At 41.8% G+C, this 15244-nt stretch overlaps 1 protein-coding gene and 1 pseudogene across 2 annotated transcripts in view; one reads left to right on the top strand and one right to left on the bottom strand.

Annotated features, from left to right (window-relative positions):
* The window catches only part of LOC111816575 (autism susceptibility gene 2 protein-like), a 589696-nt gene that overhangs the window by 371949 nt on the left and 202503 nt on the right, over window positions 1-15244 (bottom strand). The gene's annotated exons all lie outside the window — the stretch shown is intronic.
* LOC101592281 lies at window positions 11918-12693 on the top strand (annotated as a pseudogene). The gene has a single exon (XR_002820937.1). The product of XR_002820937.1 is annotated as a dynactin subunit 3 pseudogene (transcript).

The following is a 15244-nucleotide window of genomic DNA, read 5'->3' on the forward strand; positions in this document are numbered from 1 at the left end:
TGATTTGAAACTGTCTCATTGCTATCTGTTTATCAATAAAACTTTGGGGAAAAAAAATGTCCTTTAAGGCCAAAATAGCTTCCCTAACAAGGAGTGAACATTCCAACTTATTCCCATGAGGCTGAGAAAGTGTATAAAATGGGTAACCAAATATTATAATGACATTACTGTAATGAATCGTAATGAGGTCTACTGTAAAATACACCTGGCTTAAACCAAAACATTTTACAGGGTGTAGCTGAGCCCTTTGCTCCAACAACTTTCCCAGCAACCATCTTACAAAAATGAAGTTTTTCTTGAGTGCTTTAGAGTTTCTAATATTACTTCCAGTTAATTTTTCCACTTTCATAAAACCACGATGTCTTTCTGTAATAAGAAAAGAAGTTATAGACCTTCCTTATTTGTCAAAAAAGACAAGTGCAGATGCATCTTTCTTTTCCTTTCTGAAAAAGGCCATGTAGAGATGGTTTGAGAAACTACTCAAGTTTAAACCTGATAATCTGAAAGTATGTGCTTGCAGCTCATCTCAGGATAATGATGAGATGCAAATCACTGTCTCTGTGAATCAGTGCCTCTGTGTCTCTTAAAACTCATTACAAAGGAAAAGTCTTTTAAGTTTATAAGCAGTATCCTGAATGAAATGTGAAAAACTAGAAAAGGCTGAGATCAACTTTTACCTCTGATTATAAGCAATATCAATCTCCTTAACTTCAGAATCTGTTTTCTCATCTATAAAATGTTACCAAACTCCATCTGATACACAGTACTTATGTTTTTGAAACATTTAGAACACAACATGCAATAAAAATTATTCTCAAGATCTGACATGACCATACTGGGCATACACCTGTGCACAAAGTAAGTATGCAGCAGGCATGTACACCTGTAATTTTTTTGCATTTGTGGTACTGGCACTTGAAACCTGGGCCATGTGCATGCAAGTCCTCTATTGTGCAGGCAAGTGCTCTACTGCTGAGACATATTCCCAGCTTATGTTATTTTATCTTTATTTTAGGTAAGTTCTTGCTTAGTTGCTCAGGCCGATCTGGGTATAGCTGAAGGTATAGAGTTGCCTTCCAAGTAGCTACAATTACAGGTGTAAGCCATCATGCCCAGTTCAATCAGAAATTTCTTGAAATAACATGCACTCTCGCTAAGTGTGGTATTCCCTGATATAGTCTATTTGATTCTACCTTTCTAAATGCTGGTTCTCACCCACTAACAGACTAAGAATTGTTTTCAAAATGATAGTGTCTTGAAATGGACATAATTAGCATGTGAACCAATAGCAAAGAACCTAACATATAGTAGGGCCATGACAAACATGTGCTGTTCTCTTTTCACTTGATACTATCCTTCCATACAATCCACCAAAAATATAACTTCTGTTTTTCAAGGCAATCCTGAGAACTACACCACACCATTACATTCTTCTGACAACAGAAAGCTACTGTACTGGGTTATATTGTCAAACAGGCAATGAGTTATGTCTACAGCAGTTGTACTCCACTGTATAGAGGAGATTCTTTATATATACTGTTTATTACTCATTTCAGCTTTGTGTAGGGATTATAATTCCCAAAAGCACCTCACTACTGTTATAAGCAAAGTAATAAAAACTGCTAAATATCTATTTGCAATGAGTGGGAACCACCAAGGCAAACCCTTCAGCTGTAAGAGTGCCTTAACCCAATCTACACTTGGAAGAAAAAAAAAAAAGTGATGCTGACTATTTTTAAGACAATATCTAGAGAGAAAAAGGATACTCTGTTCTTGGGATACCCTCCACACTGAAGGAGAAAAAATCTTTTAAGTCTTTCTGCTCCTAGCATTTCAGAACAATCTTACTGAAGTGTTCTAAATATTCTAGGTGCAGTAGTTAATACATTGTTTCAACTTGGCTGAATGGGCTCTGCAGTTTGGTCCCTGGCAGCCCAGCCCTGCAGGCACCTGGGGCGCTATTGCTGGCACTAGAGTGCAAGTGGTTCAACCTTAGGGCCACGGGCCACCCCACAGTGACTCAGCACAAAAAGTGTACATAAAGGAATTGAGGAAGGCTTCCCCGGCCCTGCCCTGCTTCTGTGGAGAAGTCCCAGTCTTCAGAGGAGCTTGATCTTCACAGCCGCCCCTTTGGAGGCGCTGCGATCTTCACCGTAGAGCGCAGTTCTTCGCAGTCAGCATAGAAGGAAGAGAGTAGCTTGATGGGTGCCACAGCTGCTGCTCCATTTCTGCTCTTCATTGGATTCTGCAGCATGAACTGCTGTCGTTTGCCCTGGAGCCAGTGGAATATAGACTGAACCCTCCGGGAACTGTGAGCTAAATAAACCTTTCCTTCCTTCATCTTGAGTGTCAGGAATTTGTCCCTTAGTTAGTAAACAGTAACTAAGACACTAGGTAATAAAAGTTCCTCAGTTTGATAGTTACTATTTACCTTGTGGTCATTTACAAGGAGGCCTTCATGACTACACTTACTCAAATAGCTTCTGTTCAGGCTTGTGTTTAGATGTCCCCTCAAACCCTGGTGTGGTCTTAGGTTGGGATTTTTCAGAGGTAGATAGATCTAAAGGATGTGATACTAGAATCCATTCACGACACACTGCTAGGATTAAGAATGTAAGTGTTACCCATCCTAAGTAGCCTGGGTAAGATAAAAGGGCAGAAACACAATAGCTTTTAAGGTCCCTTGTTTTTTTCTTTTTTTGTTTTTGTTTGTTTGTTTGTTGCTACTACCTGGCCACCATGACCTGCTCTCTGCTATGAAACCAGCCTTCCTTGGATGGTAACTGAAACTTCTACAAACTGTGAGCTAACCCCACTGATGAAGACCAAAAACAACCAGAAGACTAATATAGTCCAGCAAAACTGAAAATGGCTCCATCTATTCCCTTACTCCTCTGCAAAAAGACAGCTGGACACTGAAGCTGGTGGTGGGGGCACCCTCCTTTGGCTGGGTATTTCAACATGGTAGAAGAAAAATCCATACCAAGTTTTAGATTTTTTTTTTCCAGTGGACAGATGGGTACTTATTTCCCACAGGAATTTTACCCATTCACCTGACTGGATCTCTCCAGAATTAAGGTGAAGAGACAGGTAATCCTTTCTGTAATAGCTTGAAAAATTAGGCTAGGAAATTTTATTGGAATGCAAAGCTCTCCAAGCTTGTGTGGCTGATGCTGGATGTCATTTGGAGGTACTTTAATACAAACTCACACTGGAAAACATGCTTGAGTGTATGAGGGTAGCAGGTAAGGTTGAAAAGTGGAGTAAAAATCACCTGGTAAAATGAGATGACAGCATAAATCCAAGCAGACAAGCTGAAGTAAAAATGTATTACTGACTCAAGAAATTATTTCAAATGACTTTTTTTTTCTTTTTACTAATTTTATTGAGAAACAAATATCAATGAGACAGTTTCACAACCGATTACTGGCACATTTTCAATAATTAATACTTCAAATGACTTACACTAAATTTGGCTTTAAGCAACATCTCAGTCTATACATGCATTCCCTGTTGGATAGCCTTACCTATTCAAATGATTAAAAACACTCTGTTGTTAAATTTAAGATAAATCTTAGGCCTTAGAAACAGGTGGGGGGGGGTCAAGAGCAAAAAGGCAGTAAATGCTACTCTTAGCATCAATCTCTTGATATGGCTAAAGTTTGCTAACAGCATCTTTATGCCATAAGCATGCTACTTTCTTTTGCCTTTTTATTTTATAGGAAAACCTTCCCTAATAACCATGGAATATCCTACAGAAATAAGGCAAAGCATTCCATCACCTCTCCTGCTTGCAAAAATTGAAGAGCCTGGAAAGATACTGAAAAAACAGTACGAACACAACAGCAGTGGCCAAAAAACCTGAATCAGAACAGGAAATTTCCCAAGCGAAAACTACTATTAACTTAAACATCTAATGTCCAGTATAGTATAAACCATATGTTTATAAGGACCACAGTACAAACCCTTCCGAAAATAACCATGAACCTATTACCTCCTGAACTGACTTCTACCACTGTCAGCTATAAAATCATTCTTTCTTCTAAAGTGAATGATTTCACCTCTTAAAAATGACACATATCATAAACAGATTCTCAATGGCCCAAAAGAAACAGTACTCTGATCCACTGTGCTTCAAACCACTGCAGATTTTGCTTTAAGTGGAACAAGTGAAATAAAGAAAAAACAATGAGGAACATCTTCTCAAGTGGTCAAAGAGATTGCCCTGCACATGTGGCAGGGATGGGCATGCCAAGAAACACCACAGCACGTACACCATGGATGTGAATATGGATAAATGATAAAGCCCACACAGGGGAGAGAAGTCTAAGTCAATGCTGACACACAACAAATCCACAAAACAAATCTAACCAAATAGAATCTTACTGAGGAAAAAAATATGTTTACAGACTATTTAAGTAATTCTTAGAGATTCAACAAAGCCATTTCAAAAAAATGAGTTACTCTTGAAAGGCACAAGATTTAAGAACTACCTTAGAGCTGACCCTAATTAATCTCCAAAATACAAGGTATATTGTATATCACACTGGTCATTCCCCAAAAAGGATACTCCTTAAGGGTTTAAAGATAATGTATAATTTTTAAAAGGCATGCTTCCAAACTTATTTAACTTTTCTTAGAATCAAAAAGAAAATTAGCTTTCAGCCCCTGGGTATACCCACAAAGGGAGCCCTAGAAATGATCTGGGAATCTCCTCAGCAGAAAGTAACTAGATTACAGTATTTATGAGCTAAATAATTAAAAACTGATTGTAGGGCTGAAATCCTATGGTCACTGTGGACTGAAATTCATCTTTGGATGGTGCAGACCATGCAAAAATTGTTAAGATGGAATGATACCATTATCACCCGATTAGTACAATCAAAGTTCTAAGCCCTGGTGATCTTCTTTGGAAATACGAAAGTTTTCTTCTACTCACAAAGGTAGCTTCAGAAACCCTATGTTTCAAACAAATTCTCCAAGTTATTCTGATGGGTCAGAAAGGTACTTAAATGATTCAGTGTTCAAGCCTTCACACTATAGCTTGGTTACCTTATACCAGGAACCCAAAGGGACTTATAAGTGTTCCAGCAGCTACAGATGGTTGGCCACAATAAGACACTCCCTCTCCAGAAGGATAAGAATAGGGCCTGCTTGGATAGGCCCTCTGACATAAGTAGGATGGGACGGGGAGAAAAAGAAGCAAAAGCCAGCCAATGAAGCCTACAGTGAGTTTAGATTACAATTAATCTGGTGTTACGGTTTTCAAGAGACTGGAAATGCTCTTGCAGAGATGCCTGTAGGTTCAGTGCCAAATAATCATCTATCAAACCTGTAAACAATTATTCTAGTCTTCTTTAATAGAAGATAGGACAGAAGAAGAGTACTCTTAAGAGAACTTGCATCCAGGACTGATACCAAGATGGAACTGTGACTCACAATAGCCATTGCTTCCAAAATGTTAAAATGGGAAAGGGAACAACAGAGGGGAGAAGGGGAAAGAAAGGAGGAACAAAGAATAGTAGAAAAAAATTATAGAGAAAGCCTTTGTAAGTAAGGAGATGAAGAAGGGTAGAAGGGAGACGAGGGGATTGTGGAAAAATGAATAAAGATATATACAGGTATAGGGCCCGGCGAGATAACTTAGCTGTCTAAAGCGCCTGTTTAGGCAAGCATAGGAACCATGGTTCGATCCCCCCACCACATACCATGCCAGCCCCATCCCTAGGGTGGGCTGAACTGGTCCTCCCTCCAAAAAAAAAAAAAAAAAAAAATACAGGTACAAATTCCCTGTGATGAATGTGATCATTACATATATCAAAAGTGTACAAAAGTTAAATTTTTAAAAAGAAAGCAAGAGAACCATTTTTCAACTCAAAATTATTTTGAGAAAATGTCAAAACAAAGGCTAATCTATTGGAGTAATATGGTACATATAAACAAACAAAAAACTGACAGAATCAAGATCTAGATTCCAGTTCCAGCTCATTTTTAGTGCTAAGAGTGAAACTGAACTGGTTGTGTGATCTTGCTAGACTTCAGTTTCCTTAACAGTGGAGTGAGGAAAAGGAGAGAGAAGGGTTGATAATGATCAAGATTTTTTGAGATCTAACTGTAATTAATTTATAGCTTTTTTTGTGGATAATCCTTTTTATTGTGATTGAAATCAATATGTAAGTCAACCTGATTAAAGTCCTATTGATCCAAAAAAGATTTTTAAAAAAAGAGTATCAATTCCTTTGGTGATTTATCTACCATCAGAAGTACCCAGGAATGCTAATAAAATCAGAGTGAAAATCATGACAGCTGCTAATTAATGTCAGCAAACTCTAGCAGTGACACTCATTTGTCCCTAGATTACCCTTTTGTGCTTTTACCACTTCACAAGCATTCAGGCCATCCTTTCAGACACCTGTGTAACTACAGCCACTTACAGCTCTATAAATAACAATAGCCAGGCACACAGTGACCAGCCACCTGTGAAATGAGCATTAAATGGTCTGTTCTGGCCCCCTCGCCTCTTTGCCCTAGGCTGAAATCCAGATGAGGCTGTCAGACCAGAACTGCATCATACTTCCCTAGGACCTGTGGATAAAGAATGCTCTATAACCAAGTCAGGACAACCTGTTCACTGTACATCATTTTAATATGAAAGGCAAATAATTTAAGAGCACCAAATCTCCTGTATTTATTTCTTAACTTTGAGCCCCATGAAATTGGTAAGAAAAGCCTCTAGTAGTTCCAAAAAATTAACACAGCATCACTTAACAACGGCACATAAACTAAATATGAAAAGAAAGTAAAAAGGAAAGATCTCTTTTTTGACACAGTGCTGTGCACTGAACCCAGGGCCTTCTCACTGATCTACACTCCTAGCCCCTCTTTATTAAATTAGTATATTTTTTTCATTTTGAGTGATGACCTCACTAAGTTTCCTATGGTGGGCTTCAGAGTCTCCTGCTTTAGGCTCTCCCAGTGCATGGATTAGAGACATGGACACCCATGCCAGGCTGGAAAGTCCACTTTAGATAATAAGTAGTTATGATATATACATTTAGAAAACACAGTCCTATCTATTATTTGTGAAAGTTCTATATATATACATATATATATATATATATGTATATATATATATATATATATATTTTTTTTTTTTAATGTATTTGGTTGTTACAGGGTCTCACTACACAGCTTGGACTCATACTGATCCCTCAGCTTTCAGCTTCCCAGTGCTGGGATTACAGGTATATGCCACTACACCTGGACTCTGGCAGGTTCGGTGCACCCTAGGGGCAGGGCTGGCAAGGCATGTGGTGGCAGGGATCAAACTGTGGTCCCTGAACTTGCCTAAGCTTACCTAAGGAGGCACTTTAATCCACTGTGCTCTCACCCACCCCATATCTTTAAAACTAAGACAGCAACAGTTTCTGTAAAGCTCAGGAAGTAAGCACTGTCCTAACACATGGCATGAAAACATGGTCTTCCCAATTCATTCAATAGGCACATATTTATAGAAAACACTGTTATTAAGCCCACTGCTAGAGTTAAGCAAAGACCAATGTTCCTAAAATGATACTAGAATCCACATATGCTGAAGAGTAGCAACTACGCGTAGTTTATTTTATACACAAATAAAGGCTTAAGGAAATGAAATATAAAAAGTCATTTCTCAAAGTTCCACCTATCACTAGACCACAATCCATAGGCACACCTCACTCTAAACATACACAGCCAAGCTTACTAGGATAAATCCGAGTCCATGTAAAAAGCAACAAGAATAACATTGGCCAGTGAATGACTGTTACTGATGATAACAAGCCCTTTAGGCTCCTTCACTGGGCCTCATTGAGTAGAGGACCAAGCTGACTCCTAAAGGCCCAAAAGCTCATCTGCCTGTCCCAAGAAATAGCTAAAAAACAACTTGTTCATATGATTGTACTTACAAGAATACAAAGCATAAATTTTGTATCCATCAGCTTAACTGTTACCTGTTGCAGGGACCAAAAATATACAATGCTAAAAATTTAGAGGAGGAAAGGTTAATTTTGGAATATAGTGCCAGAGGTTTCTGTTTTCGGTAAGATGGCTCAAGGAAGAAACATCACAGTGGAAGAGAATGGTTAGAGCAAAGTTCCTCATTTCCTGATACTGGGAAGCAGAACATATAGGAAGATTGCCAAAGGAAAGGAAGTCCCCAAGGCAATGCTTCCCTGCCCCACCTAAACACATACAGAAGTATGCTTTACTTATCCCTTAGGCAGTAAAGCTTACAATCAAGATTAATCATCATAACTTTCTCTTCCATTCTTCAGAATCAGGCTCAATAATTTCTCTGGACCACCGTCTATATCTCTCCATAGGAACATCATGCATCTCTAAATCTAAAGTTCTGTATCCCTGAATATGTTAGACTAGTATGTCTTAAATCTGACAACATATTATAAGCAACTAGAGAGCTTATTTTAAAATACTGAAAGCTAGGCATGGTAGGAAATTCCTGTAATCCTAGAACTCTGAAAGGTTGACATTGGAGAACCACACGTTGGAGTTCAGCCTGCGAAACTTAGTGAGAATCTCTTTCAAAGTAAAACATGGAAAAGGCTGAGGATGTAGTTCAATGCAAGTGCCAAAGGTTCAACTGCAAGTGTAACAAAACAAAACAACTTAGGTATGACCCAATATGACCCAAATATAATTGTTCTGAAGTCGGATCCTGAGCAATTAAGATCCCTGGGTGATTCTAATGCACAACCATGACTGAAAACCACTATTACTAGGCTAGTGCTTCTTCAAGTGAGGTTTTAGAATATCTGTTTCTATTGTACCAGCAGCATCTGGGAACTTATTTTAAAAATTCAGGTTTTGGGCCTCACTCAGAACAACTAAGTTCTATCTTCAGCAACACAAAGGAAAAGGTTTGCAAATTTTCAGGACTCAAATAAAAGGAGTAAGAAAATCTGAAGATAAGGCCCCACTGTGTTTTAATGTCTTCCAACTGATCATAAGGCACCCTCATTAGACTACAAGATTCTCAGGACCTTTAAGAATTAATGTACTTTTAATTCACTTATAGGGCATTTAATATCTCGTATTTTCAATTATACAAGGTCTTCAAAGGGAGGAAGTATATTTTCCATTCAATTCTAATATATCTGTAGACACGGCTGTGCTCTATTTTATACAAGTTGGTACTTCATTTGTATTTATTGGCTTATTATCCAATATTCTCCTTACAGAAATGTATTTCACACCCCCTAGACAAAGGGGAGATCCCTGAACCAAGATGAACTGGCATGAGTTGTGCGTCTCCAGAAACTTGATTAAATACCAATTCCCTCCCATCCCACATGCATCTACCATCCCAATACCATCCAAAGATTATCTTTATTTCATCAAGAATTACAAGGGAAGAACATGAGCAAATTCCCTGATTTAAAATTTTTCTTCAAAATCTACTTTTTAAAAAACTGGAAATGATTTTGTATTAAGCAAAATTCAACATGAATCACACTGAATGCAAAACACTGTGTTGAACATCATTAAAGATTCATGGGCTGGGGATGTAGTTCAGTGGTACAATGTTTGCTCATTAGCATACATGAGACCCTGGGTTTAATATGCACCACTGCAAAATCATGTATTTCTTAAACATCAAAGCCCTAAAGCATTAGAGTAAAACATTAGTGCCTAAAAAGTATTATTCTAAACTTCAACTTTCCAAAAGAAATGCTATACATAAAAGAAAAACATTTATAAAACTGCTCAAGAAATACTACCTGCTTCTACCAAGGTATGAAAGCAATATCTTCAATCAAACCAAAGTATTTTCTCTGATTAACAAGTGGTACAAAATTCTTTTAGATGTTTTTAACTTCAATTTGAAAAAACCCACTATCATTCTTTAATACAATCAGAAAACTTAGACTATAAGTTCTTAAGTGACCAATCAGAAATAACATGGAGCAGGCACTATGAGGAAAATATTATCTATTTAGCAATATATTATATACTGCTATCCTTTCCTAATTAGCTTGATGCCACACTGCCAGAGTCATCTGGAGCTAAAGTAAGACATGTACTTTCACAGTCTACTTTAGATACTGTGTATTGTCTTTAAACATGTTAAGCTGTTCCAATCACAGAAGGGCTAGTAAAAGCAGTGTCAAAGTGCAGAGTTTATGATGGTTAATTCCAACAGCTACTTTCTGAATTTATTTTCTGATCTCAATGAAATACGTAGGAACCAGATAGGAATTTGGGGCCCACTCTTAAGTAAGATGTTTTCCACAATCCCAGTAGGGATTAATACTCAGTGAACTGGCAGTTTTCTTCCATCAGTTAAACAACAGAGAGGACAAAAATGGCTACACATACAACATATGCTAAGACTTGTGCTTCACAACACAGCGAAGTGTGTGAAAGTCCTATAACCTTAGGTACCTCAAAAATAAGTAAGAATGAAGCAGAGATGCAGCCATATGCAGTCTCAGTTTCCAGGACTTCCAAGTTAAACAGGGAAAGTCCTTGCTATTAACTCTCAGGTTTGCTGAAAAAACAGCAAATTGGACCTCCAGTCAGGATTCAGGCACAAAGAAGTCACTTCCGCTTGGATTCCTTATGAGCCACAGTTGTATTCACACCTTACACATTACTTTGAAGAGCAACAGAACACGAAATTTTAAAATATTCTTAAAGGTTTCTCCAGTATATACACAATCTTTGCCATACCAAGGTGAATACTTGAATACCTTGAATACTTTCAATTACGTAAGACTGACTTACAGTTTGAAAAGCCCTGTCATAAGGGTGTTCCTGAATCAGACCAAAATACTGTATTTGTATTTATTCCTACTAATAGATACACTTCTGACTTAGAAAAAAAATCTCATCTCTTAGAAACCACAATCAACATACACATTTAGAGACATTTTTCAGGTACAAATTTTTCAAGTTTTATCTCCTCTTAATGCAGATTGAAAATTCCTAACGTTTCTTTCACAAATAATTTCCCTACCAAAACATGATTAGAAACTACAATTGTGTCTGACCTCCTTCAACATCAGTCATCTGATGATGGTAACTACACTTCATGTATCATGCTTACCATCATCATGTCTAGGTTATCTTCATTGCCTTCCTAGGGTAGTGCTTTTTGTCAACACCCTATTGCCCATAGTCATCGCAGCTTTTAGGATTCTTGCAGTAGTCTGACTTTAACTTCATGGTTATACTATTGCCTTCTAGGCTGTGTCTTCCAATGTTGTCAGAAAAACCCATGGATTTCCCTCCAGATGGACCACTTCTAATGCAGTCCACGGGAAGAATGACAGCTCCTTATCTTTTCTTACTACTTTCCCTAGTCAGGTTGGTTTGATTTGTCTAGTCAGATGAGTGTTTTTTATTTTTGTTTTGGTCTTTAGATCTTTTTGTATTTTAGGGAAGGATCTACAGGGTGTTCAGGGTCTCACTATTAGATTGGACTCATAGTGATCCACCTGTTACAACCTCCCAAGAGCTGGGATTGCAGGCACGCAACACCATGCCCAGTCTCAATTGCCATCTCAGTGTATCCTGGGGGCGGGGCCTGCACAGCAGGCCCAGGGATCAAACCTTAGGCCCCTGCGCCTGCTTGTAGGCACTTTTCAGATGAGTTTTAGCAAAGTGAGACCTCAGAGTGTAAGAATTATCCTTAAAAATGTTTTCATTCTATAGCACAACCTTGAGATCAACTAGATCATTTCTTTGCAGCAGAACTACAGATAAGGTGATAAGAAGTAGTGGGCCAGCCGGGGAGATGGCTCAGTGGATTAAGTGCTTCCCTGGCAAGCACAAGGGCCTGAGTTCAATCCCTGGTTCTGCAAAAAAAAAAAAAAAAAGCAGAATATATTTAGGCAGTGAAGGCCGGGTAGTAGTAGCGATGGCAGCACTGACGGATGTTCAGAGGCTACAAGCCCGAGTGGAGGAGCTAGAACGCTGGGTGTATGGACCAGGCGGAGCCCGTGGCTCGCGGAAGGTGGCTGATGGTCTGGTCAAGGTGCAGGTGGCTTTGGGGAACATTGCCAGTAAGAGGGAGAGAGTGAAGATTCTGTATAAAAAGATTGAAGACTTGATTAAATACCTGGACCCTGAGTACATCGACCGAATTGCCCTATCTGATGCCTCTAAGTTGCAGTTCATCTTAGCAGAGGAGCAGTTTATCCTCTCCCAGGTTGCACTCTTGGAGCAGGTGAATGCCCTGGTACCCATGCTGGACAGTGCTTCCATTAAAGCTGTTCCTGAGCATGCCGCCCGCCTGCAGCACTTGGCCCAGATCCACATCCAGCAGCAGGACCAATGTATGGAGATCACTGAGGAGTCCAAGGCTCTTCTGGAGGAGTACAACAAGATTACAATGCTTCTCTCTAAGCAGTTCGTGCAGTGGGACGAGCTACTTTACCAGCTAGAGGCTGCCAAGCAAGTAAAGCCAGCAGAAGAGTGACAGCTACTCCCCATCCCAGAGCGGCCAGGCTCCTGGGCTCTGTGCCAATCTGTCAAGGCAAAGAAAGTTTTGTATTTATTGGATTCAGGGACCACCTGTCTGCACTCCAGTGGGGCTCTAAGGTCAGAGGTCTAGTTACCTGGAAATTGTGATTTGCAGATCCTTCTCTATCAGTGTATTTATTCCAGTGACAATAAACTATAGAGATCTCTGGGGGGAGTGTGCTGGCTTCTTGGTCTATGATGACCTTGATGGTACAGAGCTGCCAACCTGCCTATTGAAATAGGAGGGAGGTATACAGCTTTCCCGATGAAGGCTCTCATGTGACTACTGTGATTAGTACATGCATTTATGTATCCATTTGCCCCATGGTTACCAAGTTAGATGCTATGCCAGGTAGGGAAGACACATTAGGGACACCTAACATCTACAGTGTACAAGGTATCAAGGGAGACAATCAAAGAAAAGTGAAGTCCTAGTAGGGCATGGCGGCACATGCCTGTAACCCCAGCACTGAGAAGGCTGAGGCAGGAGTATGCTTGCAAGTTCAAGACCAACCTGGGCTAAAAAGTGAGCTCAAGGGCTGAGGAGATAGCTCAGTGGCATAAGCGCCTGCCTGGCAAGTGTAAGGTCCTGAGTTCTATCCTCAGTACCACAAAAAATAAACTAGACAAGACTTAGAAAAAACGAGTTCAAGGCTAGCCTGAATTCTGCGGTGAGACCTTGTCTCAAAAAGACAAAAGAAAGAGACCTACAAAGTGGGTACAAGATCCTTTCAGGCACGAAACAATAAGGGACTGAAGGGGAAACATTCTTGATGGGTGATACGCAGGGACTTTCAGAGCGAGGGATATGCACATACACAGAGAGCACTCTTTGGAGATCACCTGGTAACCATTAGCTAAGAAGAGAAGTCCAAGAGGTTTGGATGGAGAAAGTTTGAGGCTCAGAGGAAGAGAAGTTGGGAAGGAGGGGTAAGAGAAAACATAACAAAATAGGGACAAAAATGAGATTGGCGCTGTACTCCAAGTGTTTGCCGCCCCCTCCTGGTCTTAGGGAATGTTTTGGCTCCAGACTTGGAACTGCCTGCGTACCTCAAATTCAGCGCACCTAAACCTGTTTGAAACCTGGCAGTCACTCTAGACTACTTATCTATCCAAACAGTAGACAACTGTTCACCCAAATTGTTAAGTCTCCCAATCTAATCTTTATTCCCTACGCCGTTTCTGTGGTTCATTAATTCAATAAAACCTTTTACCACCACCAGCGTGTCACACAACGAGCTCCGTAGTAAACTCTGAGCATGCCCCCCGACCCCCGTGGCTGTATGCTGTGAGGCTGGTCGGGGTGGTGCGGGATACAGTCCCTTCCCAGGGTCGTTAGCGGTGCAGGTCCCCCTTACCCTCAGAGTGAGGTGCACAGAATGTGGTTGACGCCCGCTGCTGAAAGCTCTCTGTGGTTCACTAGTGCCCACGGGATGAGGCCGAAGCTCAGAATTTGGTAACTAAGGATCTCATCTGCGCTGGGGCAGTCGCCCCGCCAGACAGTCCCGCTCGTTTCCCCTTTGCTTCTGCGGTCTCAACGGGTAGCTGTGCCCTTCCGTCTTCGGAGGTCTCAGCCCGGCCACATCCCCAGCCTGCAGACGCAGGGCTCCTCTGAAGGCCGCCCCCCTCCTCCCCGGGGCGCTGTCCCGGGTTACCGCGAGGACTGCGCGGGTTGCGGCTCCGCTCCGCCGACTCCCGCCCCGCCCCGCCCCTCCCGGCGTGCGCGCCCCGCGGCCTCCTCGCGCTTCCGGGCCCGCGCCATCTTGGCTGCGCCGTGAGGTTCGAGCGTGCCCGGTCTGTGGCAGTGGTGAGCGTCTGGTGTCTGCGGGATGGGGGCGCTCGGAGGCGGGGGGCTCCTGCTGCTTGGCAGCGCCTGGGAGAAGCGGATGTAGGCGGCGAGGCCAGCCAGGAGTGGCCCGCGCAACCCCGCTCCCGAGCTCCTGCTCCGGTTTCTGAGGGACCTGGGTTGATGCTAATTGACCCAAGTAATTTCGGGGCAAGGCTACTTGGCCCAGACCTAGGACCTTGGGTCGGGTCTGGCCTCGGAGTCACGGGTAAAAGCTCTAGACTCTGTCCCGGGGATCCTGGGGCAGATGGACGTGACCTTGCACTGTGGGAGCACAACGTGAGGGGTCCTTAGCCCTGCCCGTGATGAACCCTGGTAGAAGCACTCTCGATCCCAGAGAGCCTAGGGTGAGAGATCTGAGCCTGGCCAAAGGGGGACCCCTGTCCTGAGCATCTTGGGGTGATGGAGTAAGCAGAAAGCCCAGTATTGGGGGGAATTAGGTCCTGCCTCGTGGACTCCAGGATTTATGAGATCTTAAGGACCTGACTAGAGGAGCAGGAATGTAAGGGTTAAGCCTCTTCCCCAGGGTGAGAAACTGGGGGTGGGAGTGTGTGACCCCCCTGAGAAGCAGGGCTGCATGGGTTGGAGGGAGGCTAGAGAATGGCCTGGGTCTCTGGCTAATGCTGATTGATCTGATGCCTTCCTGCAGTGGGCAGCAAGCAGGATGGAGCACTACCGGAAAGCTGGCTCTGTAGAGCTCCCAGCACCTTCCCCAATGCCTCAGCTACCTCCTGATACACTGGAGATGCGTGTTCGAGATGGCAGCAAAATTCGAAACCTGCTGGGCCTGGCACTGGGCCGCTTGGAGGGCGGCAGTGCTCGGCATGTGGTATTCTCAGGTTCTGGCCGTGCTGCAGGGAAAGCTGTCAGCTGTGC

This window comes from Octodon degus, unplaced genomic scaffold, assembly GCF_000260255.1.
Source record: "Octodon degus isolate 3935 unplaced genomic scaffold, OctDeg1.0 scaffold00035, whole genome shotgun sequence".
NCBI classification, from domain to species: Eukaryota; Metazoa; Chordata; class Mammalia; order Rodentia; family Octodontidae; genus Octodon; species Octodon degus.